Source organism: Suricata suricatta, chromosome 14 (assembly GCF_006229205.1).
Source record: "Suricata suricatta isolate VVHF042 chromosome 14, meerkat_22Aug2017_6uvM2_HiC, whole genome shotgun sequence".
Classification (NCBI taxonomy): domain Eukaryota; kingdom Metazoa; phylum Chordata; class Mammalia; order Carnivora; family Herpestidae; genus Suricata; species Suricata suricatta.
Window position 1 is genome coordinate 16,193,526 of NC_043713.1, and position 27,943 is coordinate 16,221,468.

At 45.4% G+C, this 27,943-nt stretch overlaps 1 long non-coding RNA gene across 3 annotated transcripts; it reads right to left on the reverse strand.

Annotated features, from left to right (window-relative positions):
* Positions 1-20,986: 20,986 nt before the first annotated feature.
* LOC115278211 lies at positions 20,987-24,071 on the reverse strand. 3 transcript variants are annotated; one of them, XR_003902763.1, is made up of 2 exons: positions 24,050-24,071; positions 20,987-21,853 (listed from the first exon to the last, which is right to left on the reverse strand). It is a non-coding gene; the product is annotated as an uncharacterized LOC115278211 (long non-coding RNA). The 3 variants fall into 3 exon arrangements; XR_003902762.1 differs by lacking the exon at positions 24,050-24,071 and adding an exon at positions 23,956-24,013; XR_003902761.1 differs by lacking the exon at positions 24,050-24,071 and adding an exon at positions 22,717-22,855.
* Between the last annotated feature and the right edge of the window lie 3,872 nt (positions 24,072-27,943).

Consider the following 27,943-nt stretch of genomic DNA (forward strand, 5'->3'; position numbering starts at 1 on the left):
CCCGCGGACCTGCCAAGTCTCGCCCTGACGGGGCTGCCGGGTGGCGGCTCGGCCCCGGGGAGCGGGGTGGTGGTGCACGGGGGCTGCGGGCAGGGCTGCTGGGTTTTTTTGTTTCTTTTTATGCCCACGACATTTTGGGCGCTCACCCCGTCCTTGCCGTGGCCCCGAGCCGCAACTTACTCGAGTGGAAGGAAGCAAGGCCTCGCCAAAGATGGTTGAAAAAGGACCGTGAGCCTCTACCCGGGATCTTGACGCCAAGGTGGTGTTTTGTTCTCCTCGCAATGGTGGCAAATAAAGTAAGAAGAGAGCACGCTATCTTCGGAGAAATTAAATCTGAGATTCTCCCTGGAGGTGGAAAAAGGGGCTCTCCTCTGTCTAGTTAGTGGTTTGGAGCCCTTTTCGCCTTAAACTGAGCCACAAAAGAATGGAAGACACCCCCTGGGGTGGGGAGAAAGCCCTGGTGTAAAAGACACGTTTTGCTTTCAGAGAAGAAGCCACTGGGGCCAGATTGAAACATGGCATGTTCGGTTCTTGTAGGAATTTTTCTTTTTTTTCCTCCAAATGGGGGAATGAACTTGAGTAAACACGATGCAATAGCTAGGTCTTTAAATTCAAGAAGGGAGATGGTGCACAAATAGAGCAAGCACGTAGGGTGCATACAGCAGGTGGTCATAGCCTGCAGAACGCAAAAAGATACATGTACAAACCCCTTACAGACCACAGAGGGGTGTATCATCGTTAATGCAAAGGAGAAGGACACAATATATTCCCAACAGAGGAGGTGTGCTATTTTATCCAGTCCTGGGTCCTGGGTCCTACCTCGTTGACAGACGTGGGCTCAAAGGAAAGGTGTTTTGTTTTGTGTTTTAAAGGAGAGAGAATCCCCATGTTCACCTAATTGTGCTGACCCAGGAGCCAGGACAAAGTGGAAGGATCTGAAAAACGCGTCACCATAAGCTCACTTGCCTGTGAACGGCCGGACTCTAAACATAACCAATATTACTGCCATAGCGGTGAAGACGCCCAGCAGGGGAAGATGTTTAGGGGCATTTTCTTTTAAATTAGGTTAATTGGTTAATATTTGCAATGTAGGCTGAAAAGTTGCTGGTGGGTTTTGTTGGGTTTTTTTTTTTTTCCTGTAAATCTCCGTGTGCCTCTCCTTTGCATTAACTTCCGTTGAGGAAGCCATTGTTCTCTATTATGGAGACACTGTGATGTAAATTGGAAGGAGCATTTTTGCCGTTTAAGACTTTTCATGTAAATGACCCGGATGATTATCCTGAGGAAGAGTCGCTGGTCTTTCATTTCAAACAGCAAACTGGAGTCGCACCGAAATTGGCACACAGATTTACACGTGGCTCGAAAGACCTAATGTAATCTGCAAATTTTGTCACATTTCTCAGTGTAACAGGCTGATGAAATTGAAACACTCATCTTCTCTTAGCCTGAAAACGATGCCAGTGTTCTGTGGGTTGCGTTTCAGCTTTACCTGGGCTTGATTTCATTTGAAAGGAGGCCTTTTTTTTCTTCTCCCAAAGGTGGGCCTTTATTAGTATGCATGTAAAAACATTCCATGCATTGAAACGTGTAGAAGGACCTACTAATCTGAAATCTTGATACACTACACCCATTACAATATATGATTGCATAATACAGACATCCAAGTGAATTAGGTTTTCTACATTTGGAACCTTTGTTTACTTAAAACACTCCCTTGCCCCTCCCCCACTCCTTCTCTTAAAAGAGTAGAAAGCACAGCATAGTGTTGGGATGGTTTACAAGAACTGTATTAGCAAAACTGAAGTCGGGACTTCTTATTTTGATCATAAAGAATCTTCAGTGGTACAACTGCCTCGTGGCTTCATAATGCCAAATACTTTGCGAGCAGAGCTTTTTCCAAAGGCCAGTGTTACGGTCAAACTCGCTGGAGGAAATTAGTTTGAAAGCACAATTCATCATTTGCACAAACGGCAACAGATAACACTGCATCTGCTTTTAGAAACCCTAAACAACCAAACACAAAAAATAAGAGTTTCCTGCAAATGAGCTCAGTTCTATTTTTACAAAGAGGATTTCAGAGAAGCCATTTGCCAGGTAGACCAGTAATTAAAAGCAAGGCACCCATCCTAGCCCATTCTATGAAACTGTTGAAATTCACAGCAGGGAGGGAAAAAAACTTTTTAGTATGAGTTTGTTTAAAAACGACACTGCCCTCTTCCAAAACATCAACACAAAGGATCATTCTGTTGTTCTACAGAAGGAAGGCTATCTTGGGTGCCGTTCTGCTTTGCACAACCCTTTAGAAGAAGCAACTGGACTTTGTGAATGAAATAAACTATTATTTGAGTACTGTAGATGAGAAAGAACAAAGGAATCATATTATTCTTATGCCAAAAAGAAACTAAAGGAATTCCAACTCCTTTGGGATTTTTGTTCGTCGCTGTTTTCATTGCTAACTCTCGACGTCTTAGCATTTCCTCCAATCAGTCTACTGCAGAAGCCCAGCTTTTTTTTTTCTTTTAATCCTTTTGTGGGTTTGAAACCGGCTTTGCAAGGGCATATAGATATCAGTCTACACATAAGACTTTACCTCCAAATTCCACTATGAATTCGGAAATTCCTTTCTTAGAGCACACAAGAGGTGTGTTCTTGAGGATAAGGAGACAAAAAAAAAAAAAGAGGGGGGGGGGAGAAAAACCTCTTCCTTATCTTACCATCAAAAGGCCTCGCAAAACATTCCCTAAACCTCCTGACCTGAGCTATGCATTTTTTAGCTCAAAACTAAGGTAGGCCTGGGCGATTATAGAGTTTAATATGTTAAATTTGCTGGCGTGTTTTTAGAGGAATTATTATATATTCCACTCTAGCATTATCATTTCAAGGTCCGTAGCTGAGTGGCCAGCAAACAAAAATCATCTTTTTAACATCAAAATACTGATAGAATCAGGATTTTTTTGTATTTTTCCAAAAAATATACTCTTGAAAGAAGCCACAATCAGATTTAAATGATTATTCGCCTACTAGGAAGGGACTGAGGAGAGGTCTGGGAAAGGAGTCCCTTTAGCCTTTGTTAGTGATTTTATAAATAGATTTTCTGTAGCTAGCCACATCCCCTTTCTTGACCCTTAGTTTGGAAATGCCTTCCACTCAGAGACCCGAATGTCGGGGGAAGGGAGAGGTCTGTCTGTTAACAGATAACTGAAGCATATTTAAAGAAATTTTTAAGAGTTTATTTGGATTCAATTTGGGCAGTGCCAAGCCGGAAGTAGTTCGAAGTGCTCCACCCACAAGAGCCCAGGGAAAGACAGAGAAGGTGCAGAAACAAAGAAAAGAAATTATTCCGTTGGCTACAGCTTAAAGCCCAGTTGACTATTGATGACTAGTTGTCCTTAGCTTTTCCATAATGTCACCTTGAGGTGTTTACAGGCTAAGAGTTGGGTTTGCTTACGTTGGGTTGGCCACCATGTCATTGGAGCCACCTCAGTCTAATGGACTCCTTGATTGATTAATTCAACAGTCCAAACTTGGGCATAGGTAGGAAACCCCTAGATATCTGAATGATTCCTGAGTCCTGGCTCCTAGAGAGAACCACTAAGGTTTTTCTCCTACTGTAGCTGTAGCCCTAAATCCTGGAAAGCCAGCCTTGCCCAAGGAAAGAGAAGGGTGAAGTTGTTGTTTTAGGAACTCCAGAGAATCAAAGAGCCAGAAGTGTCGAGTTTGGCACACCAGCAAAGAATTATCTTCAGGAATGGTGGGCCAAAGGGCAAGGCCTGTGGAGAATTTTGTAAGATTTCCTAATCCTCTATAACTGTTACCTAATGTCTGAGGTTCTTTGAAAGGGACTGTTATTTGGGCTTGTTTTCACTCTGTAAGCCCAAGAGAAGGGAGGGAAAGCTGAAAGCATGTGAGAAAAGGAAAAGCAATCAGGGCTCATCTTTTAAGGAGGAGAAGGGAACAGGCAGGAAATATGGACTCCGTTCCGGAAGAGAAGAATTGGTCCCCTGCAGTGCACAGGCTATGCCTGGGCACCGCGTATTTGAATCTTCCTCTTTGCATCTGCCCCAGCACCCCACCATCCCCACCAGTCAGCACAATGCCTTGTACATCCCACAGTTGAAGGGAACTCGTCACTGGGGTGCCTGGCTGGCTCAGCTAGTAGAGAATGTAACGCTTGGTCTCAGCATCATGAGTTTGAGCCCCATCTTGGGCATAGAGAGAAGGAAGGAATTAACTAGTTATTTGTGAACTAAGGAATGGAGCAGTAAGTTTGCAGGCACCTAAAAGTAAACATGCCCGAAGCAAATGTAAGGGGTTTTGCCAGAATAGTGGATACTATAGAGCTTGCTCCGGGACCATACGGGTGTATGCGTCCGTCCCCGAGCTGCCACCACGCACAGTGGAGTCCTTCCCAGCAAACTGCCTTGGAACTGCCTTGCCTAAGAGTACTGCCCCGCTTCCCCGTAGCAAGCAGTCAATGTCTGGCTGATGTAGAGACACAAAGGCTTAGTCCTCCCGTGTCCTAATTTGGGCTAATTCTAAGGAGCCACCACCTAGTTCGAGAAGTCCCTGTGCCTTGGATGAGGCCTTGGTCTCCACAGCACTGTGGCTCAGCCTCTCATTCTGCCTCATCCTGCCTCCCTCAGGCCCTCATATATGTATCTCCAGAGATTTTACAAATATATGTATCTCCAGAGATTTTTCCAGAGCCTGTTTCCAGCAGCCTGAGCCCCAGACACCCACCAGACCAGACCCATCTCCCCCATGGACTCCACTCTCTGGTGGCACGATTCCCTCTCATCGGCTCCATCACTGCGTGCTGTGGATCCCACCTCCCACATATCTGTGAATTCCAGAACCTTCTGTCCACATTCACCACTCGATGCCATACCTAGCCCATCATTTCATTTCTCTTTCCCTGACTGATCTTCATGCCTCCAACCTGGCCAACCTCCAGTACTTTCTCCACACTGAGAACACTAGGAGACTTTCTGAGATACCATTGGGTGGCCCCTCGGCCCCAACCTCTCCACTTCCTCTCCACTGTCCTTAGAGGAGGTTCCAGACTCCGTCAGTCACGCCACATCTCCTGCCCCTCCCTTCTCTATTCCGAGATGCAGCCTCATTGAGCTTTTTGTTATTTGAATGAGACCTGATTGCTCTCAGGGTCAGGCCTTCACACTGCTGTTTTCTCTTTCTAGAAGACCCTCCCACCCTTCTGCAACCCCCTTTGTCTAATTAACTAACTCCCATATGCTATCTTTAGGCCTAATTTACGTCACTCAATTGGGGAATCTTCCCTGACCTCTCCCCCGACAAGCTGAGGTTGGGTGAACCCGATGTGTGTTCCTAAATTCTTGTTTTCATACCATATTTGAGGTTATTGAGCTGTCTCCAGGAGACAGAAACTTGTGAGCTCAGACACAGTGATACTTTGGCTCCCTGAGTTCTCCCCCGTGCCAAGTGCCACAAAAAGCCAATTTAAAAACTAGGAGTTCGGGGGCACCTGGCTGGTTCGGTCCGTTAAGCATCCGACTGGATTGCAGTTCAGGTCATGATCTCACAGGTTGCGAGTCCAAGCCCCACATCAGGCTCTGCACTGTCAGAATGTGGGATTCTCGGTCTCCCACTCTCTGCTCCAACCCCTCTTGCTCTCACTCTCTCTTGCTCTCATTGTCTCTCTCTCTCTCTTAAAAATAAATAAGTAAACATTTTAAATAAATAAATAAATAAATAAATAAGGGGCACAGTCAGTGAAGTCTCCAACTTCAGGCTCAAGGTCATGATCTCATGGCTCGTGGATTCAAACTCCACATTGGGCTCTCTGTTGTCGGAGTGGAGCCCACTTCAGATTCTGTCTCCCTCTCTCTACCTCCTCGGCTCGCTCTCTCTCAAAATAAAAATAAATAAAACATTTAAAGAGATTTTTTTAATAAATAAAAATTAGGAGTTCAGATCGCCAAGATTGATCAAACACCAAAGGGATTTTAATGATATTTAGAGATAAGAGAAAATCAAATACTCCACAATTTTTGCAAAACTTAATGATTAATTTATTTGATACCAAAAGACCCAAAGCCGCATCTCACTGGGGAAACACAGGTTATTCTTGAAAAGGTAGAAAATATAAACAAATGTTGAAACATGAAAATAATAACCAGAAAATATGACTGCAAAATAAAGTACATGCATTTGTCAGCAAACAGTTGGGAGACGCTTCGAAAATATTGCTGTAGATTTGAAGAAACACATATTAGAATAAATTACAGTGTGGGAGGATTCCTCTACTGTTGAAAGAAAAGTGCAGCTATTTCTAACATGCCTCTGCTTAGGGTATATGTTTGATCCTGTTCCAGTGATGACATTTCTGAAAAGAAACCTATGTTTTTATGAACCACCAAATAAAAAATTTAGCAGAGAAGGTATATTCTAAATAATAAGTGATTTCCTTAACGAAAATATAATGTGTATATTCTTTTTTTAAGGTTATTTATTTTTTTAGTAATCTGTACATACAACACGGGGCTCAAGTTCACAACCCCAAGACTAAGAGTCACATGCTCTTCCAATGGAGACAGCCAGGGACCCCATTGAATAGAATTCTTTTTTAATGCGTAACAATAACAACTAAAAAAGCAGCTTCTCTACAGAAATGTAAAATTCTGGGATTAAATTACGAAAATCCCAACACGCAAAATTAACCACTGAATCATTCACAACAGATAAGCGTCTAAAGAAGCCAAGAAATTGAAGCCAGAAGTTTACAGATCGCTACTGTCAGGGAGGAAGAATTTCCTCCGCTCCCGAAGGTCCCTCTAGCTAGACTAAGAATAAACATGACATGAGACAGATTAACAGGAGAAAAATCAAATTTAAAGTATAAGTAAGTAAGAGGAACTCACACAGAGAAATTCCAAAGAGTGAGGCAACATGATCTTATAAGGACCTGAGAGGCACAGAGTCTGAGGATACAAACCTGAGAAAAACCTTTAGGTGGAAGGTGAGAGGAGATGTTTACAAAACAAAGGTTGCTCTGTTATGCAGATGAATTTCTTAGGTAAAGAGGAATCTCTGTTAACAGCGTTCCCAGTACTTGCAGGAAGTTGAAGAGGAGGTAAAGCTGAGTCTACTGGGTTTGGATTGAGTTATCAAAATAATGTTCTTCCCAAAGCAGGTGTCTGGAGGCGGCCTGCCCTTGGCCTCTGTACTACAGGATATTATCAGTGAAGTTAATTTCATTTTTAAAGGTGGGAAGAGAAGGCGTGACTACTGAAATCTTTCCTATCACACAGTGGTTTGCTGGCTACGTTATAGCAAAGAAGTCAAAGGTGAGTTATTCACTGTGGTTTCAAATTTGCCGAACTTGTCCTTGGTAAGTGCCGTCTATAATATGCTATCTGGCAGCTATTTCTTAGAACAAAAAGTGTTTAATCTGTCACTTTGAGGAGGAAAAGAGAACATTTTAACCATGAAAACAAAAGTGATTGCTTTCAGGAAGAAACTCCTGCTATGGAGAGAGCATTGTAGAAACAGGTGTTTGGAAATCACTCATAATTTGGTGCTAACAGTTGGGTGTGCCTGTGGGGCTCTGTCATGATCTGAGGTCTGAGTCATGATCTCATGGTTTGTGAGTTTGAGCCCCTCATTGGGCTCTGGGCTGACAGTGCAGATCGTGCTTGGGATTCTCTCTTTCACCCTCTCTCTGCTCCTCCCCTGTTCTCTTTCAAAAATAAACAATTTTAAAAATAAATTTTAGAGGGCATCTGGGTGGCTCAGTCGGTTAAGCGTCCGACTTCGGCTCAGGTCACGCATGATCTCATGTTCGTGGTTTCCAGCCCTGCATCGGACTCTGTGCTGGCAGCTCAGAGCCTGGAGCCTGCTTCCAATTCTGTGTCTCCCTCTCTCTCTGCCCCTCCTCGCTCAAGCTCTGTCTCTCTCGGTCTCAAAAACAAATAAAACATTAAGAAATAAATAAAATAAAATTTAAAAAGTTACATATGAATATTACCTTTGAAAGCTACAGATGTGTACACTTAAACTATCATAAGCAGAATGTTCTCTTTTTTTAGGTTTATTGATTTATTTTGAGAGAGAAAATGAGAGCGGGGGAGGGGCAGAAAGAAAGGGGGACAGAGGATCTGAAGCAAGCACTGTGCTGACATCGGAGAGCCGGATGCAGGGCTAGAACTCACAAACCATGAGATCGTTCCCCAAGCCCAAGCCAGGCGCTTAACTGAATGAACCATCCAGGAGCCCCTTTAAACAGAATTTTCTAAACCATTAACAACAATTCCCAGATGAAGGATTTCAGTGTGCTTGAATCTCTGTAAAATATAAAAGATTGCAAATGTAACGTCTTCCAAATTACACTGCAGGAACAATGGACTGACTTTGGTACACAGGGATTTACCAACCAAATTTCAACGAAACCTTTTTGTTGGTAGGTGAGATTGAAAACCAAGCGTTTTGGGGTGCCTGGCTGGCTCAGTCAGTAGAGCAAGGGACTTTGAATCTCAGGGTTGTGAGTTTGAGGCCCACAATGGGTGTAGAGATTACTCAAAAATAAAATCTTAAAAAAAATTTTTTAAGTAATCTCTACACCCAATGTGGGGCTTGAATTCACAACCCCAAGAGTCTCATGCACTAGTGACAGAGCCAGCCAGGTACCCCTAAAGCCTCTAAAAAGGAGAAGAAAGAAAAAAAGAAAAGGGGCACTTGGCACTTGGCTGGCTCAGTCAGTGTGAAGCGCAACTCTGCATCTTGAGGTTGTGAGTTCAAGCCCCACTTTGGATATAGAGACTACTTTAAATGAAAATCTTCATTTTAATTTTTTAAATGTTTTTAAATTTATTTTTGAGAGACAGAGACACAGAATTCAAAGCAGGCTCCAGGGTCTGAGCCAGCTGTCAGCACAAAGAGCCCGGCGCCAGGCTCGAACCAATGAACCGTGAGATCATGACCTGAGCCGAAGCCGGACGCTTAACCAACTGAGCCACCCAGGTGCCCCAATGTTTATTTATTTTTGAGACAGAGAAAGAGAGAGACGCACAGAATCTGAAGCAGGCTTCAGGCTCTGAGCTGTCATCACAGAAACTAACGTAGGGCTTGAACTCATGAATGGTGAGATCATGCCCTAAGCCAAAGTTGGACACTTAAATGACTGGGCCACCCAGGTGCCCCCAAAATCTTGAAAAAGGATTTTAAAAATGGAAAATGAGCAGTATCAATATGTATGTGGGGAAAATAACCCAACCCTTCCAATGGCACAATGCTTTGTAAAGCATCTACCTTTTCCCAGGATAGCATTTAAAACAACCACAGTTGAAATTAACTGAATTTACAACAAGATCTTTAAATCACTTTATCATACAGTGTGTTTGATATTCAGAACTTTAATGAGAGCAAAATACTTAATACTGCTACTAAAGGAAAGGACATTTTAATCACATTGTTTAATCCATCAGAATTTCAGCCTTCTTTGACTTCTCTTTTTGTGTGTAATTTGTAATATAACGACATATTAGCATAGTAGTCTCTGTATTGAATTTTTAAGTAGATACATAGGCATGACTGAGCAAGCGTTTCAAAGCCATTGGGTTCAAAAAATGTCCTCGAGTGGACAAACGCAACTTTTGCCAGACCAGGTAAACAACATGGCACTGAGCGCCTAGTCTGCGTGAATTAAGTGCAGGTGGTGCTCAATAAACCCAATCCAGGCGTCAGGTAAGTAACATCACACTCGCTATGAGTTCCCACCTCTGCCACTCACCGAGTAAACGTAAAAGCCTCCTGGATTGCATCACGTTCTGGCAGTGCCTCTTTCCTGATGTTCTCCCATCTTGTCCCTCCCAGTGCATCACACACTGTCTTGTCAACCTGACTGTCGCCATGGAAAACTCAGAGCTTAAGCCACAACCAGAGAATCTACCGCAGGCACAGCTCAGCAGCTTTGCAGCAGACGCTGTAAACAAGTTCCAGGTGCTACCCATCTGTCTGGCTTCTTTTACCTAGTGCATCCTACTCTTTACCTTCTAACACAAATTAACTCAAGGGGAATAATGACCCATTCTCTTGGGTCATAAAAGAAACCCTTGTGGGGCGGAGGGGGGTGTGCAGGGCCGGGACACCTGGGTGACTCAGTCGGTTAAGCATCTTACTCTTGATTTCAGCTCAGGTCAAGATCCCAAGGTTGGTGCATTAACCCTCGCATCAGGCTCTGTACGGACAACATGGGAGCCTGCTGTCTTCCCCTCCCCCACCTGCACTTGCTCACAGGTTCTATGTCCCTCTCTCAAAAATAAGTAAGCATAAACTAATGAATTAGCTAATTAAGCCTGCTGGCCCCTTTTTGGTTGCCTCCCTTAATGAAATGACAGTCTGAAAGATCTCTACTTTGCGAATTCTCCATCAGACACCTCCCGCCAGCCCCTTCTTGAACTTCTTTCTTCCCTTCCTTAACTTCCATGACGCCTTTCCCTTTGCCATAGATCATTTGTTCTGAGGCTTTCTTAGCTGATTCTTCTGGGTTCTTAGGTTAAATAGGGAGTTTCCTTAGTTTTATTTCTAGGGTTCTTTTTATTTATTTATTTTTTTTAAAGACAGCACAATCAAGGGGAGGGTCAGAGAGAGAGGGAGACACAGAATCCAAAGCAGGCTCCAGGCTCTGAACTAGCTGTCAGCACAGAGCCCGATGCGGGGCTCGAACCCAGGAACCTTGAGATTATGACCTGAGCCGAAGCCGGACGCTCAACCGACTGAGCCACCCAGGCAACCCTTTATTTCTGTTTTTTAAGGTTTTTTCTGTAGTTTTTTTTTAAAGTAAGCTCTACGCCCAGTTTAGAGCTTGAACCCATGACCCCAAGATCAAGAGTCGCATGCTCTACCACCTGAGCCAGCCACGTGCCCCAAACCTCTTTCCCAAATCTACACCTGTTGGATAGCCACATTTGCACTCGAGGTTTCTAATATTTATTCTGATGTTCCCCAAACCGTTTCTAGCGCTGCTCTCTCCTCTAACTCCAGATGACAATGAATTGCCACGGAAATTAGAGAAATCACTGACAACCACTTTAAACCCAGGAGGTCCAAAACTGTACGTCCTCCTCGTCCACCATCCACTGCCCGCATGGTCACCACACTCACTTCTCCACCCCTTGTCCTACTCGACGCCTCCCCCACGTCCCCAAGGAGAAGACCGTTCTTCCTATAGACTTCACAGCATCTGCCCTCTTTCTGTCTGTGCCGATGCCTTGTTTTAAGCAGTCGGCTGTCACCTGGTCTCTTACAGAGACTTAAGGAATCACTAATCTCTTTGCAACCAATTTCTTCTCACCAACAGCCCCGTAAGCAACCAGTTTATCATAGTAAATGCAGGGCATAGTAAACCTTTCCTCTTAAAGAAAAAGGTGCCTCTTGTCGGAAGCTGGCTCCCCAAATATGACCAACACACCCTGTTGACAAGACAAAGCCAAGTTCAAGGCTTACCATGGTAAGTCAGGGAGAAGAGCACCTCAAAAGCTCAGGCAATGTCTCAGAGATGGATAGGTAAGGTCAGTTTGTTGGTATTTGGAAAGTTGGCTTAAGGTGGATCTCTCAATGCAAGAACTTGGCTAAGAGATGGAAGAGTCTAGGATTGGTGGAAACAGCAAGGTGAGGACTTAGAGGTTCAAAGAAGTTTCAGACACAGACTCTTGGGTCCTTTCCATTAGGTTTTGGAAGACGAATTTCCTCTAAGATACAGGCAAAGGTTCCCTTGGGCAGAAGAGTTTTGGAAGAAGAAAGAAATGCTAATTAAAACAATGAAATAGCAAAGTAATGTTAAAAGTAGGGACTAAGGTATGACTTAAGTTCTCGAAGAACAGGCTGGGGTCTGGGTGGGGGAATAGCCTGGGTGTCCCTCCTGTCGGAGGTCCTGAGGCCAGGTGACTGGAGAAGAAAGAAAACACGCCCCCAGAAGTATCTCAAAGCCTTCTTCTCAAATCTATTAAGTAATAAAGGATTTGGATAAATAAGAAAAACCTCAATAAAAAGTCTCAACCTACTTATTTAAGTTTAGTTATTTATTTTGAGAGAAAGTGCAAGCAGGGAAGGGGCAGAGAGAGAAAATTCCCAAGCAGGTGCCGCGCTGTCAGTGAAGAGTCCCACTCAGGGCTTGACCCCACGAACCATGAGATCGTGACCTGAGCTGAAACCAAGAATCGCATAATGGGGGGCACTGGGGGGCTCAGTCGGTTAAGCGTCTGACTTTGGCTCAGGTCACGATCATCCTGCGGTTCGTGGGGTCGAGCCCTCCGTCGGGTTCTGTGCTGACTGCTCAGAGCCCGGAGCCTATTTCAGATACTGTATCTCCCTCTCTCTGCCCCTCCCCTGTCTCTCTCTGTCTCAAAAATAAACTATATTAAAAAAAATTTTAATGAATTTTAAAAAAAGATGCTTAACTGATTCAGCCACCGAGGTGCCCCCTATTTATGTTTGTTTTTGTTTTTAAGTAATCTCTCCAGCCAGCATGGGCCTCGAACTTGCCATCCACTGAGCCAGCCAGACGCATCTCTTAACCTCTCTATTTAGTGTCAAAATATTTCTGTTATGAGGTCCCTGGGTGGGTCAGTCGGTTAAGCGTCCGGCTTCGGCTCAGGTCATGATCTCACGGTTATTGGGCTTGAGCCCCGCATCGGGCTCTGTGCTGACAGCTAGCTCAGAGCCTGGAGCCTGCTTTGGATTCTGTGTCTCCCTTTCTCTCTGACCCTCCCCTGCTCCCGCTCTCTCTCTCTGTCTCTCAAAAATAAATTAAAAACATAAAAAAAATTTTAAATTAAATATTTCTGTTTTTTCTGCTAGGAAACAGAAGGAGAAAAGTCTTCCTTTTTTATGACTGTTTCTAGGAGAGATGTGAATATGCACTTAGAACTAAATAGCAAAGGCCCATGAACAAACAAAGCCAGAGAAGGGCTCCCTTCAGTCTAGAGCTGGGGCCTCTCCACATCGCATTTGGAAACTTATTCTTTATCTGTCACCCATGACCCTGACAAGGAATGCTCCGGTCGTGAGGTGTGCCTGCCGGCTTGGAAACAACCCAGGTGCTCACCCTCCTGCCAGACTCCGATGCTTGTAAGATGGGATTTAACCAACCAACCCACTCAGGGGCGCCTGGGTGGCTCAGTCAGCTAAGCATTTGATTTCAGCTCAGGTCCTCATCTCGGCTCGTGGGTTCAAGCCCTGCATGGGGCTCTGTGCTGACAGCTCAGAGCCTGGAGCCTGCTCCAGATTCTGTGCCTCCCTCTCTCTCTTCCCCTCCCCAACTTGCATTCTGTCTGTCTCTTTCAAAAATAAACATTTTTTTACGTTTTTTTCTAATAAAAGAAATAATAGTGAAGAGTCCTCCCGTCTGATGACTGGCCCGCCTTGAGAGACCCTGGCCGGGCTCCTGAGCGTGGAGCCATAAGTTTAAGGTCGTGAAGATGCCCTTCTGCCGAGCCCAGTGTGGAGCTTTGAGGCTGACTTCCATTCTCAGGCCATGGCTAACAGACCCCCATCGCTACCCTGCTTCATGCCCACTCTATGTCCTTTTCCATCACTTGGACTTGATAAGCGTATCCTAGAATTAGCGCCTGAGTAGCCCAAAGAACTGTGGACTGAGGAAGAGACCACCCAATGCAGCTGTTAAGGGGCTGCTGGTGCAAAGCCCACGTCTTTTTTTTTTTAAGCTTATTTATTTTGAGAGAGTGCGCGCGCGCACACACACACGCACACACACACACACACACACACACACACACACACACGAGCGAGCAAGGGAAGGGGCAGACAGAGACAGGGAAGGAGAATCCCAAGCAGGCTCCATCTCCCATCCATGAGATCAAGACCTGAGCCGATAGCCAGAGTCAGACACTTAACTGACTGAGCCAGCCCGCCCCGCCACCCAGGGTTCACGTCTTGAAGCTAGAATTGGATCTCGGGGCCTCTGCAGTTCAGTTCCTGCTGGTGTGGATGCTCTCTCCACAGATACCTACCTGCCTGGCTCCCTTCCTCCCCTCTCTGCTCAGCTGTCCCTTTTTCTGAGGGTGATCTCTAACTCTCAGTAAAATGACACCTCACATCATCTCCTGCCGACCCTTTCCTCTGCTTTCTTAGTTCCATAGCACTTACCTCCACCTGGCTCCATTGTTAAGGTCGCCAGAGAAAACACGTGCCATCTTCAGGACCCACTTCTACTAAAAAGTCATCCATTGTCCATCCAGAATTCAAATTTAACTGGGCGTCTTGTGTTTTTCTTTGCTAAATCTGATAGCCCTCATTATACTGCATCTTTCCCTCCCACTCCAAGAGAAACTCCGCAAGGCCGAGATGGGGCCTGTTGGATTCGCTGCTCTAAATCCCCAACATCTAGTGTTCTGGGGCCTTTTCAGAGCAACACGGCACCGACTGAGGACTTAGTGCAAACACATGCCGCATTCCCGTCTGGCTTCCGCTGTCTCCTTGGAAAATTTTCAATTGTAACGGGGATTCCAAGGATGTAAACGTTTGCGTTCTGGTCCAGATACTGGATTAAGACCACCAGTAATACCAACCTGCCAAAGCCCGGGCAAAGGATAGCTTGCAAATCCTACTGACACAAATCTGAATTGAGCCATAAATGGGGCAGTAAAAACAGAATCTTTTTTTTTTTTTTTAACAGACCCCCTCCCTATTCATTCCTTGTCCTGCCAAGCATCCCTCATCTACAGTCACCAGATTTCCTTCCCCAACGGTATTCACTGTTACTCCTCCGTTGAACTCTAGTTCCCATAAGCTAGAAAAGAAAACCACATCCATCAAATACCATCCTCAGCGGCTAGCCTTTAAAATGCACGGACGTGTCTAGGGTGATGGTTTGGGCAGCTTCATCTGATGGTCTGACAACTGAGTATTGTTAGTTTTGACTCGGTTACTTAGAGGAGACTTTGTAATTCTCCCCCAATCACTCATGTGTATTTACTCAGCTAAGTAACTCTTGTGACCCGTGGCATTCCTCTTATGGGTCTTTTCCAGAGGCAGGAAGCCAGAAAGGCGGTGGAAGCTCAAAAAGCACACTTTCGTACCCAGCAACAGAAAAATGAGCACTTCTTGCATGGGTTAAATTGAAGACTTTCCACCTAGAAGAAAGGAAACCAAGATTTTTTTCTTCTGTCTCTTCCACATCCCACCCATTTGGAGAAAGGAGAGAGAGAAGAGAGGAAGAAAGAAATAAAACTGAAAACATCTACCTTTATACAAATACATTGCCATGTATGGTTTTTTTCCCCTTACTAATTCCTTTGAGCTTTGCTGTGCCTTGATTAACCCTACAGTGCAGTTCTGAGTAATGTATATATCCATCCATCTTGAAGTAAATGACCAGATCCAACCACATAGTGGCGGGATACAGGAAGAACATGAGGCTAACAATCTAAACAGACACTATTGAAAACCTGCCCAGAAAATTTTAACGATCCAAGAATCAACCCCCATAAAGAAAAAGTCAGAACAGGTGCCAGACCTAGATACCCAGGCATGATGGACCTGTAGTCTAAAACAGAAATCCCAGCGGTGCCTGGGTGGTTCAGTTGGTTGAGCGTCTGACTCTTAAGTTTCCACTCAGGTCATGGTCTCGCCATTTCGTGGGCTCAAGCCCCGCATCCGCAGAGCCTGTCTGGGATTTTCTCTACCCTGTCCCAACTCGTGCTGTCTCTGTCTCTCTCAAAATGAACTCTAGAATAGAAAAAGCAGAGGGAGTGTACACTGCACTGCTTTGTATTAGCTCTCTTGGGAACCTATTATGATCTGCCCCACATAACATGATTTCTGTAAGTTCATAAAACATTCCCCTGCCTTAACGTGCAAAAGTATATTCTGAAGGGCCTTGACCCTCTCAGTCGTCCCACAGGAACGCAGTGAAGGCGTCCGTGTGCTTAGGGTGGGTCAGACTCCCCCTGTGCCCTCAATGCTCTAAACCACAGTTTGCCCGTTTGCTGTCTCCGTGATTCTTGTACCTGTGTCTCCTAGTACCTCTTGGATTTTCCTTGAGCTGCCAGGAGTCCCTTCTGCTGTTCCTACGGGACTCCTTTTCTAATCTATGGAAACCAAGTAACCAAGTTAGTAAGGAAGCACGACTAACCTGGGAGCAGGAGCCCGACGTTCCTGGAGTTTCCATCTTCTGGCGATTTCTAAGCGCCCCCTCCCCTCCGCATTCCTCAGATGTGTTTCAGAAAGCCCGCCTTTGCTGCTGACTTCGTGGACTTCCTGGGGTGTGAGTGGTGGCAAAGGCAATACCCAACACTTACAGGCCACTTACTCCATGCCAGGTCCTGTCAAAGCACTTGGCTCAGTTCGTATTATCTCATTTAACACGCATTGTCCCACAGAAACCTCGGAGTTGAGTCCTGGGACTTCCTCAGTTTACAAGGAGGCTTTCTCGAGCACACAGCCTTCACTGGGGTCAGCACTCAGTCTCAGGTGGACTGGCGCCATGTTCTGTTGAGCACTGCTCAACATGGAGTCTGACTTGAAAGCCCTGAGTCATCCAAAGCCCTGCTTTAGCCTTCCCTCCATGCTCTGGTTTTTGTTGAGCTTGTGGAACCCCGGCTCCTAACACCCCATGTCTCTTAGGACAAAATCCAACTCCTTTATGTGATCGAACCCTTGCTTACCTTGCAGCGTCTTCTCAGGCCCACAACCTCTGGTGAGGAACACTCCCATGGTTCCTCATGGTCTCCCTGTTGGAAGAAAGTCTTTCTTGCCTTGAGAACTCTGCACCAAGGCCTCAGCTTCTCCACCTCTGCTGGGCTCTTAATCACTGCTTGTGTCATAGCTTAAAGGCCGTTTCCCCTGGGGAACCTCAGAGACCTTGTCACTGACTTGGGTCCTCCGGCTAGGAGCACCAATAACACCCTCATTCCCCCCACCATTGCCTTTATTCCACAGGAGCCAGGGTCACTATTTGCCTCTCCCCTGTGGACTATAAGCTTGGTGAAGGCAGGACCCAGTGTCTGATTCACCATTAAATTCCCAAAGAGCAGCAAAATGCCTGGCACTTGGCAAGAGTAGCCATAATCCCTATTCATTCCACAGATTGACCAAGCTCTGTGGTACCCGAGCTTTTCTCATTTAACCCTTCCTCAAGGATTACTTCATTTAAACTTCCTAACAACTCACTGGGCAATCCAGTTTATAGATTAGGAAAGTGAGAGGTAGTTTCTTGTTTAAAAAGAGACCGCTCTAGGATCACAAGACCCTCGTGGATATCTGGAAGCCCTTATGGGCCTTGGAGGTATCCAGCCTGGGCTACCCCTCAACAGAACTCAGAAATAAGGTTCAAAGTTTGCCTCCTTAGAGGTGAACTGTTAAAAAAAATCTCGTATGAAAGTCCTGAAATAGACAAAGTCCTATTAAGAGACAAAGCCTGCCAAGGCAAGACCGACTGTAATCTAATTGAAGGTATTAGCATATCTAAAGAAAGAATGTGTCAATCACACGAAGGGGGGTGGTGAGCTTAGAACTTTGGGAAAATTAACTCTAGTCGGTATCCTTTGACAGCGCCCACCCAGAACCTTCCCCCGGCTGGAGCCAGGCTCCAAAAGGACGCACCAGCCGCTGAATCACTAGTTTACCTCCCCCGCTCCAGTTCCAGCAACCCGCTTGCAATTCGGCTTCCGCCTGCAGGCAGAGGCTAATAATAGCTCCCATGTGTTCGGTCTGCATCCTGTGCTGGGCACCTTGAGTACACTGCTTGTTGAATTTTGGCCCCACACAGCCCAGCTTCCGGCCAAGAACCCAGGCCTGGGAAAGCTAGAGGACTTGGCCAAGGTCGAATTGCAGACACCAAGAAAGAGCTCGAGCGTGGATCCAGGCTTGCCCGGCTGCAGGGTGCAAGATCACTCGGCCTCTCCCTAGCGCGCACCGCCCACGAGAGCATGCCTGGACCAAGGAGCGCTGGGTTTCTCTGCATGGAAAATAACCAGGGTGGCATTTCTGGATTATGCCTCTGCCTTATGCTGGGCTGGTTTCATGCATGCCTTCCTTGAGAAGCAAATCCGTCTCCATATGTCACACTGAACCGTCTACACTTCCTCAATCTTTCTTGGACCATAGTACCTCCCTGCCACCCAACAACTCACAAAAACAGAAATGCTCCCATCTAAGGCTTTTCCCTGCCTCCCTCCACCTGCTCTCCTGGATCTCTGCTTTCAGAACAACCACCAGCATTTCTGGGAACCTGGCATCTCGCCACAGACTGTAGGTAGAATAAATAAATGGATGCTTTCCTGAAACCATTTGATGAAAGAAACCATTGAACATCCCAACCTTTAGGCCAATTACAGGGAAAACCCATGGTAATGGTGGGGGGACAGTAGGTGTAACCAGGGACCTGGATGTCTATTGACCCTGCGGGCTTGGAAGTGACTCTGTCAAGATGTATCTGAAGTCTTGGTTCAGGCACTATATAGCTGTGCGACCTCGGAAAAAATCACTCAACCTTTTAGCCTATGCACTGAGGAGGCCCCAATTCATGATTTTAGCTATTTTCCCCTCAACTCTATGCAGACAGGACTGCCGTGTTAAGAGAGAAATACAGTGAGAAAAATCTGTGTTGCAACCTGGTGACCTGTATTGTTCCTTCCCTTTTCTCTGCCCTCACTCCCCTCTCCCAGGCTCTTCAAACACGCGCCACTGCCTCATTAAAGACTGAAAACCATCCCATTAGGTCCAAATGCATGGAAACATATTCATGATTATTCAAATGATCCCCTGTAATACAGTATAATCAACACCGGCTTCATAAATATTCATTTTCACTGTGCTAATCACTATGTAATCTCACAAGAGGGTGTGCCTCTGTAATCCTCTTCCCTTTTGCCCTCTCCTCCTCCCCCCTTCCCTTTGTCTGATAGTCTTTTCTTCACTAGTAAACCTCCTAAGGTCTGCCTAGGTCTTCACAATCTCATTCAGGGTAAACATATTTCTGGTTCTGATCTAAAGCTTTATCTCTGTCTTTTTAGATTGTCATTCAGAAGGTTGTCTGTGTTCTGTAAAGCATGTCTGACCGAGGCCCCACAGCTCTAGATTCTCAGGCATTGGTACTTCCTTGATACTCCCTGGAAAGGATTAGAGAGGTTCTCTTCACATTTACCAGTGGGCGATCCCTGGCAGAGCAGAACGCCTGCGCGGGAGGACCACCCCGAAGAGCGGCCCCTTCCAGCCTGTGTAAGAAACAACGCTCTAACAACACACAGGACCAGGGGCGCCTCGGTGGCTCAGTCAGTTAAGCATCTGACTCTTGACTTGGGCTCAGGTCATGATCTCACAGTTTCCTGAGTCCAAGCGCCGCATCAGGCTCTGGAGCCTGCCTTGGATTCCGTCTCCGCCACCTTCTCTGCCCCTCCATGGCTCGCTCTGTATCTCTCTCTCAAAATAAATAAAAATAAACTTAAAAAAAAGAAACATAACACATAGAATGAAATAAACAGAGTGGGCTTATAAGGCAAATGCTAGCATGGGGCAGGAGGAACCAGGGGGAACCTGGAGATAAAGAGAGAGGGGGCAAGTCAGGCCTGCGTGGCATTCAGAGTTTCTATTCCAGCTGTGTACCCGAATAGTCACACTCATGATCTTTTATCCTTATCTGGGGCATCTGTCTCTCCTCACCTGACATCAGTCATTGATTACAGCAACCATGTGCTAAGTTAAGCGTGAATTCCAGCCCGGTGGACCATGAGGAAGATCCCTATGAGACCAATGAGTCAGTGGGGGCGCCTGGATGGCTCAGTCGGTTGGGTCTCCGACTTCAGCTCAGGTCATGATCTCATGTTCGTGGGTTCGAGCCCCGTGTCAGGCTCTGTGCCAATAAGCCTTATTGGCACAGAGCCTGGAGCCTGCTTCCGATTCTGTGTCCCCTCTCTCTCTCTGCCTCTCCCCCCTCATGCTCTGTCTCTCTCTGTATCAAAAAAAAAAAAAAAAAAAAAGACCATTGAATCAGTGGAAGTTAATCCTTTAAATGAAGTCCCCTAGAAGCTTGTCTCCAGTCCCTAGGATGTGGCACAGTGACACGGAAGAGCCCTAATTCACGCAAGGAAAGGCATTTGCAAACATGACCCCTGGGGAGCAGTCCAGATGGTCAGCGGTATTCTCATTTTTTACTGGCTGTGCCCAGAATAGGGTCCTTTCGAGTCTATTTGCGCATTTGATGGTAAGAAAGTATCGACGCCATTTACATTTTTGCTGGAAAAAGACACAGGGAAAGAGGAATATTCTGACGGTGATAGACTTCGGAAATTCTAGAACGGGACTAGAAAGAACAAAATTAAGGGGAATAAAGGATAAGGACAGCTAGCTACCACAGCTTCTAGGTGCAGAGAGGAATTCCAAGTTTTCTAGATCGCATGCTACTCTCTAAGATCTAAAAATTCCACTGCTGTCTTTAATTTTATGTGACAACCATTCCACTTTTCAAGCTTTTCAGAGTATAAGGAAAACCCACTGTTGCTTTCAGCTTGAATAAGAATCATTCTTATCAAGTGAGAGGCAAATTCCTCCTAAGCACCCAAAATGTACAGGACGCAAATGAATGGAACATAGTTTCTAAAGCAATATTTTCAGTAATTCTCGTTGTCTCCTCAAAGGCATAAACAGAAGCTAGCTTGTCAAAGAAAGCCGCTTTCTACAGGAATGAGAAAAAGCACGTGGGGACACAAAACCCTTTGTCAATTTTTCACGCTCAATTCGTTAGCGGTTTCAGAGAGATAAATAATACTATTTTCTAATCCAAAGAGGTCTCATACCTGAGATTTGCAACATTATTTCTAAAATCAACATAGCTTTTTCTTCCCAGGAATTGTCAAAAAAAAAAAAAAAAAACAACCCACAAAAACAAAACCAGGAGTCCCTGGTTTGATTTAATGAGATTTACACAAAGGGAGTTTGTCAGTAACCACAGAAACGGGGCAGCGTTTTCATAACGATTGTGCTCAAATTGTACTCCAGTCTGAAAAGAGTCTTTTTAATTATAGGGTTTTGGGGTGGGGGGAGCAGGGTGTGGGAGAGCTGAAGGGGGAGCCGGGAGTGCCCGGGGTTTTTCATGGCAAGAGATTGAAATGTCTTTTATCTATTTCAAAGGATAGCAGGTGGGCTTTCCTAACAAGTCTTAACCCCAGGACTTGGTCTAGCCCTGGAGAGAATGTTTTTTCATTTTCAACCCTATATATTTGCAAGCTCTTCAAACAGAGCCTGGCAGGCCTGGCAGAGGGGAGCCAGGTTCAGCCAAGGACAGTTCACAGGGTTCAGGAATACCTGTGCATAACTGAGTTTCCGGATGACTCCGTTTAGTGTTGCGGGGGGCTCCCAGGCCACAGGAGATGAGCAGTTTTGAAGCTGACCTTGAAGCCTGAGACCCGGGCTGGGGTCTTTGACAGTATTGGGTTATCCCATCTCATCTGCAAGGCTCTAGTTTAACTTTTCCCTTCTCCCTTCGGGAGAAGCACAGTTTAGTTAGTATTACACGTCTTCGGTATAGGGTCAATCCCACCTCGAGAGGTTAAGGCACAGAACCCGCTTCCTGCATGAGTCCTGCTTGGAGGTCCAGGGGCAGCTCAACAGCCCTTTGGGTTCTGATCTTCTCCGGATCAACTTCTTCTCCACCATTCATTTTCTTTTTCTCTTTTATGAAGTGTACTGAGGTATAATTTAATGTACAGTTTCACTCGTGAAGCAAACGGGAGGGTGTCTCGGTGGATTCACAAAACAGAGGGTTATTTCTCATTCACCCACAGCTTCTGCCGCTCAGATGGTTCTCCTCCAAGCAGGGGCTGAGGGATTCTGACTGTCCCCAGCTTGTGGTTCTGCCATCCTGACAAAAGAAGACACCCAAATGGCCAATAAGCACAAGAAGGAGTGCTCAGCACCATGAATCAGCAGGGAAATGCAAGTTCAAATCATCACAATAAGATACCATTATATGCCCTCCAGAGAGCTAAAAGTTACTTTTTTTTTTAGTTTTTAAAGAGCTTGTTTCTATTTATTTATTTATTTATTTTGAGAGAGACAGAGAACGTGAGTTGGGAAGGGGCAGAGAGAGAGAGGGAGAGCGAGAAGTCCAAGCAGGCTCCATGCTGTCACCACAGAGCCTGATGCCGGGCTCGATCTCAGGAACCATGAGATCATGACCTGAGCCAAAATCAACAGTTGGACGCTTAACCGTTTAACTGACTGAGCCACCCAGGGTCCCCTGGTTTTATTTTTTTTAAAGGAGGCTCCATGCCCAATGTGGGGCTTGAACTCTCCACCCTGAGAGTAACAGTCGCATGCTCTACTGACTGACCCAGCTAGGTACCCCTCTCTACATTATTTCTTAAAACTGCATATGACTCTGTAAGTATCTCAGTAAAATGTTCCATTAAAAAAGGTTTCTAAACAAATAGTCTCCTTAGTAACATGCACACTGAAATGCGGAGGGAGAGTGTTAGAGATGTGTGTAGAAGAGATGGATTGAGGGATGGTTAGGACAGGTGATGGACACACATGCAATGAAGCAAATATACTAAAATGGGGACAGGTGACAGGTGGAGGGGGTCCCCTGGTATAATTCCTCCCACTTCCCTGTATGTTTCACATTTTCCCTAATGAAATGTTGGGGACAAAGTTGACAATAGCTGGCTTTGGGACAGCTACTTATCAATGCCAACGGGGACCCAGGAGCTTTCTATTTTTTACCCCATCAGTCCAGCAAGCTGGCTTCATGCTCAGCTTGTCCACCTCCTGGTTTCGTGATGGCTGCCAGGCTGCACACACATCGCCCTTTGCGGGAGGGGAAGGGGGAGGCTGGATTTGCCGCCTCTGTCTTCCCAGCGGGTTTCTGCTCACCCATCCCTGTCCTCAACTGTGTGACATGACCAACCGTACCTGCAAGAGAGGAGGGAAGGTGACTAACGAGCTGGTGCATCATCAACCCCACCCTCGCTCCTCTGGCTCATTAGCAAAGAGGGTGGGACGGACACTGAGGAGACACATTGCCGTGTCTGTCACACCTGTTACTGGTCACACTGCCCGTGTGAAACGCTGCCGGTATTGTCAGGTGGATGCCCAGTTCTCAGACTCTAGCATTAACTGCTTCCTCTAATGGGCACATTAACTGGGTGGTATACACACACCCCAAAACACATGTGGTTTTCCAAGTGCATGACTAAGGGCCTTCGCCCCTGTCCCGCTCCATACTCCATACAATTTGGGGACCCTGGTGGTGGCATGAGCCATAAAGCTAAAACTGGACTTTAACTAGGCAAGAAATTCAGTAATATCCCAGAAATGAGATGCCTTGAATGTCTTCTATTTTGAGATGACACTTATAGAGCATAATAAAAAAAAAGATCTGCATTTGCATCCTTTGTGCGTGCAAAACATCAGTCTGAAAACTCCAAAGTTACCATTCGCTATGCCCGGCACATCTGTGTGTAGCGCTTAGTACAAACTGATGGGAATGACCTTGGGCCCGAGATACAGTAGCCACTTCCAGGTTTGTTAGCTCAGTACCAGCAGGTGCTTTATTAACTTGCCAGTCCTGAGGTTCAACACCTCTCTTCTTCCATCACAGCTAATACGTGATTCGACGAAGCCCTTATATTTTTAGATCCAAAGTAAAACACATACCTTAGAACAAGATAAAATCTGTACTCAACTTTTAGCCATCACCAGTGGACACTAACAAACATTTTTTAAGTTTATGTATTTATTTTGAGAGAAAGAAAGAGAGAGCACAAGCAGGGGAGGAGCAGAGGCAGAGGGGGACAGAGCCGGCTCTGTGCTGACAGCACAGAGCCCGATGCAGGGCTCGAACTCACAAACGGTAACATCATGACCTGAGCTAAGTTGGAAGCGTAACCAACTGAACCACCCAGGTGCCGTCAAACGCTTTTTTAAAGTTATCAGTATACCCAACATGAAGCTCAGACTCACCGCTGGGGAGATCAGGAGACCCCTGCTCTACAAATCCAACCAACCAGGCGCCCCAAACATTTTTTTTCTTAATGTCCTAAGAAAAGGAAATTACCACTTGTCCAGTCCACTTCAATAGTCTCTCTTCTTGGCCTCTGTGACATCACAGAGTTCTGATCTCTGTTTAGGAATTTCTGTTTCTCCTCCTCCCCTAATCCTGCCTTCTCCAAGTTCAAAGTCAAATTCAGTTTCCATCTACATCACTTACCAGTGACACAGGGCAAGTATTTAACTTCTCCAGGCCTGAGGTTCCTTATTTGAGGGCCCAACACAGTCAAGCTTAATAGATGTTAGCCTCAGGGTGCCTGGAGGGCTCATTGGGTTAAGCGGCCCACTTCAGCTCAGGTCATGATCTCACATTTTTTGGGTTTGAGCCCCACGTCAGGCTCTGTGCTGGCAGCTAGCTCAGAGCCTGGAGCCTGCTTCTGATTCTGCCCCTCCCCTACTCACGCTCTGTGTCTTTCTCTCAAAAATAAATTTTAAAAAACGTTAAAAAATTTTAAAAATAACAGATGTTAGCCTCTTTCCTTTATTTCAGCAGATGTTACTGTTGTTGCCATTTAAAAATTTAAAAAAAAGCAGTGGTGTCCACTGTTTTGAAAGATAGTGTATCAGTAGAGAATTTGAAGTGTAGTTTGACCAACTAATAAGGAAATGATTGCCATTGAAAAGATAGTTTGTGGGGCACCTGGGTGGCTCAGTTGGTTGGGCGTCCAACTTTGGCTCAGCTCATGATCTCACGGTTGATGGGTTCGAGCCCTGCATCAGGCTCTATGTGACAGCTCAGAGCCTGGAGCCTGCTTCTGATTCTGTGTCTCCCTCTCTGTCCCTCCCCTGCTCTCACCGTGTCTCTCTCTCTCTCTCAAAAATAAATAAACACTAAAAAAAGAAGATAGTTTGTTACAGTTCCCCAGAGGAGGGGAAACCCCACGCAGTGGTTGGGGGGCGGGGCAAGTGCAGGGAAGCACTAGAGTAGATCTGGAGGCAGAGCTAGTGAGGGAAACTGTGGGCAAGAGGCTTTCTGGTGGTTTCTGTAGGAAGACATGGGCAAGGCAGAATTATCAGGTTTAGGACTGGCGAGTCTGAATCAGGTCAGCAGGCTCAGGGGCACAAATGGAGTCCTTGATTGTTTGGGACCCGCTTTGGGGGTGATTCGAGCAGTGACCCAGGGCATGAGAGCCCGATAAAGGAGGTGGTTGAGGTGTGGACTTCGGGTTGGTTGGTTTGTATTTGACAAGTGTGCTCCTGGGGGAGTTATTTACTCTCTCTAGGAAATGGCTGATCTTGGGAGGGACAGTCCTGACACCATGAGCAAGACCTCAGCATCAGGAAGCAGAAAATAAAACACATCTCTTTATCTTTTTATTTTTAATTTTTAAAAATGTTTTATTATTTATTTTTGAGAGAGAGAAAGACAGAGCATGAGCTGGGGGGCGGCAGGGAGGGGAGAGGGGCGAGCGGCAGAGAGAGAGGGAGACACAGAATCTGAAGCAGGCTCCAGGCTCTGAGCTGTCAGCTCAAACCCACGAACCATGAGATCATGACCTGAACTGGAGTCAGATGCTCAACTAACGAAGCTGCCCAGGCGCCCTGAAAACTCTGTAGACTTTTGAGGACACCCCCATCACCTATCCCTCAACTCGGTACCAGGACTTGCCAGACAGCAGAGTTGGCCATATGTGGGAATCCTCTTGCTCCACAGGAAAAGTTAATTAATATTTTCTGCACTTCCCTTCTGCAGCATCTCATTTATAGAAGTGTAATAGTATTGGGTGCGGGGACAGGGTTGGGCAGGTTCCACCTTCTGTGTTTTGTGTCCCACCAAAGGCCGGGTACCACGGCTAATAAAAGGTTGAAGACTACCTTTTCTTTAGTACTTTGCTATTGCTCTCGTCTCCATAGACTTCCTACCCAATTTCTTTAACTATGGAAAGGTCTTGATCCTGGTAAAGATACTACCTAATGAATGCTTCAAATTAAATCCGACACCCCCTCCCCACCCAGGTACCATGTTAGGTGCTCGAAATACATATAATATAATTTAGTTATTGTGGTAAAATATATATAATGTAAAATTCACCATTTTAATGATTTTAAGTAAATCGTTCAATGGCATTAATTACCTTCACAGTGTTATCCAACCTTCACCACTATTTATTCCTAGAACTTTTTCATCAGCCTTGCCTCTCCCCCAAATTCTGTACCCCTTTCTCCATCACCCTCCATCCCAGCTCCCATAACTCCTGGTGACCTCTATTCTACTTTCTGTCTCTATGAATTTGCTATTCTAGGTACCTTAAGTGAATGGAATTACATATTTCTCTTTCCCTGTCTGATTTCACTAAGTGTAATGGTTTCTGCGTCCATCTGTGTTGTAACATGGGTGAGAATATCATTCCTTTTGAGGCTGAACAATATCTCATCATACGTATGTACCACGTTTTTGTTTATCTATTTATCTGTCAATAGATATTTATGTGGTTTCCCACTTTTGGGACTGGTGCTGCTATGAACTTGGGTGTATCAGTTTGAGCCCCTGATTTCAATTCTTTGGGGGTGTATGTGGACTTGCTGGGTCAGGTAGTGGTCCTATGGTCACCTTCTTGAGGAACTGCCATACTATTTTCCATAGCTTCCAATTTTGATTCCCACCAGCAGTGCACAAGTGTTCCAATTTCTCTATACCCTTATCAACACTCGTTATTTTCTGGTTTTGTTTTTGTAAAAGTCACCCTCATGGGTGTGAGGTTGTATCTCATTGTGGTTTTGATGTGCATGTCCCTAATGTAGAAACATATATATTTCTCCTTAAACCAATTCCATGAGAGACAAGTATTTCCATTTTACAGATAAGGAAGCTTAGATTTGTCGGAATCACACTGCTTTGAAGAGGGGGTGCCTGATGTAATTCAAGGTGTGTTGATTTAATTCTAACTCTACCGTACCGATTCCCTGAGTGCTTTATAAAGTAACAGGTGCTCTGAATTTCACTAAGCATGAATTAAATTAAACATTGAATCTAGCAATGTGACGGGGTTCAGAAAAGTAATGCTTTAATTTAATCTATGAGAAACATTCTATCACTTGAAGCAGGTTCACTGTGTCGTTCTTGCCTTGTGCTAAATGCAGAGTACTCCAGCCAAATGCCGTGCTTACTTGGAGAATGAACGAATCTAGAAAAACCTCTTGACAATTTTCTTTTTAATGAAAGGAAATGGAATCTTGGAATGTCCCAGAAGTCTTGAGCGAGACAAAGGAGTTTGCACACTGGCGTTTCCTCCATATTGGTGGGTGCTCAGCGAATAGCCTCAACTCCGGATCCTGTGGGAGTTCTCGACAAGTGGAGAGATTTCCTGGGGGTAAACACAATAGACTTGTTTCCTAAGCAGAGAAATAGTCTCCATTCAAAAAGAAAATCTCCCCTACGGATGCCTGAAATTCCACCTCACTAGCATTAAGTAATTAAAGAAATGAAATGTGCAAGTGTTATGGAAATAGCAAGGGGCATTTATCCTTCCCATGCCCCAAGGATTGCCACTTTTTTTTCCTGAGTCACCTTTCATATCGTTTCTATGCAAATCAAGTGCATGCACACAAGCATTACTCAGACACACCTAATGGGGCCACACTGTCCATACCGTTCTACAGTTTGCTTTTATATTTTTTTCTATCAAGTGTCATCTTTCTATGTCATTAAATCAAAAGTGTGGGGTATCCAGAGCATGAATGTAGCACAGTTTATTTAGCTATTCCCATGTTCAAAGACGTTTAGGCTTTTAGCTTTTTCAGTTACAAGTAATACCCTTGGGGTGCCCGGGTGGCTCAGTCGGCTAAGTGTCCGACTTTAGCTCGTGTCATGATCTCACGGCTCCTGAGTTCGAGCCCCGCCTCAGGCTCTGTGCTGACATCTCAAAACCTGGAACCTGCTTTGGATTCTGCATCTCCCTCT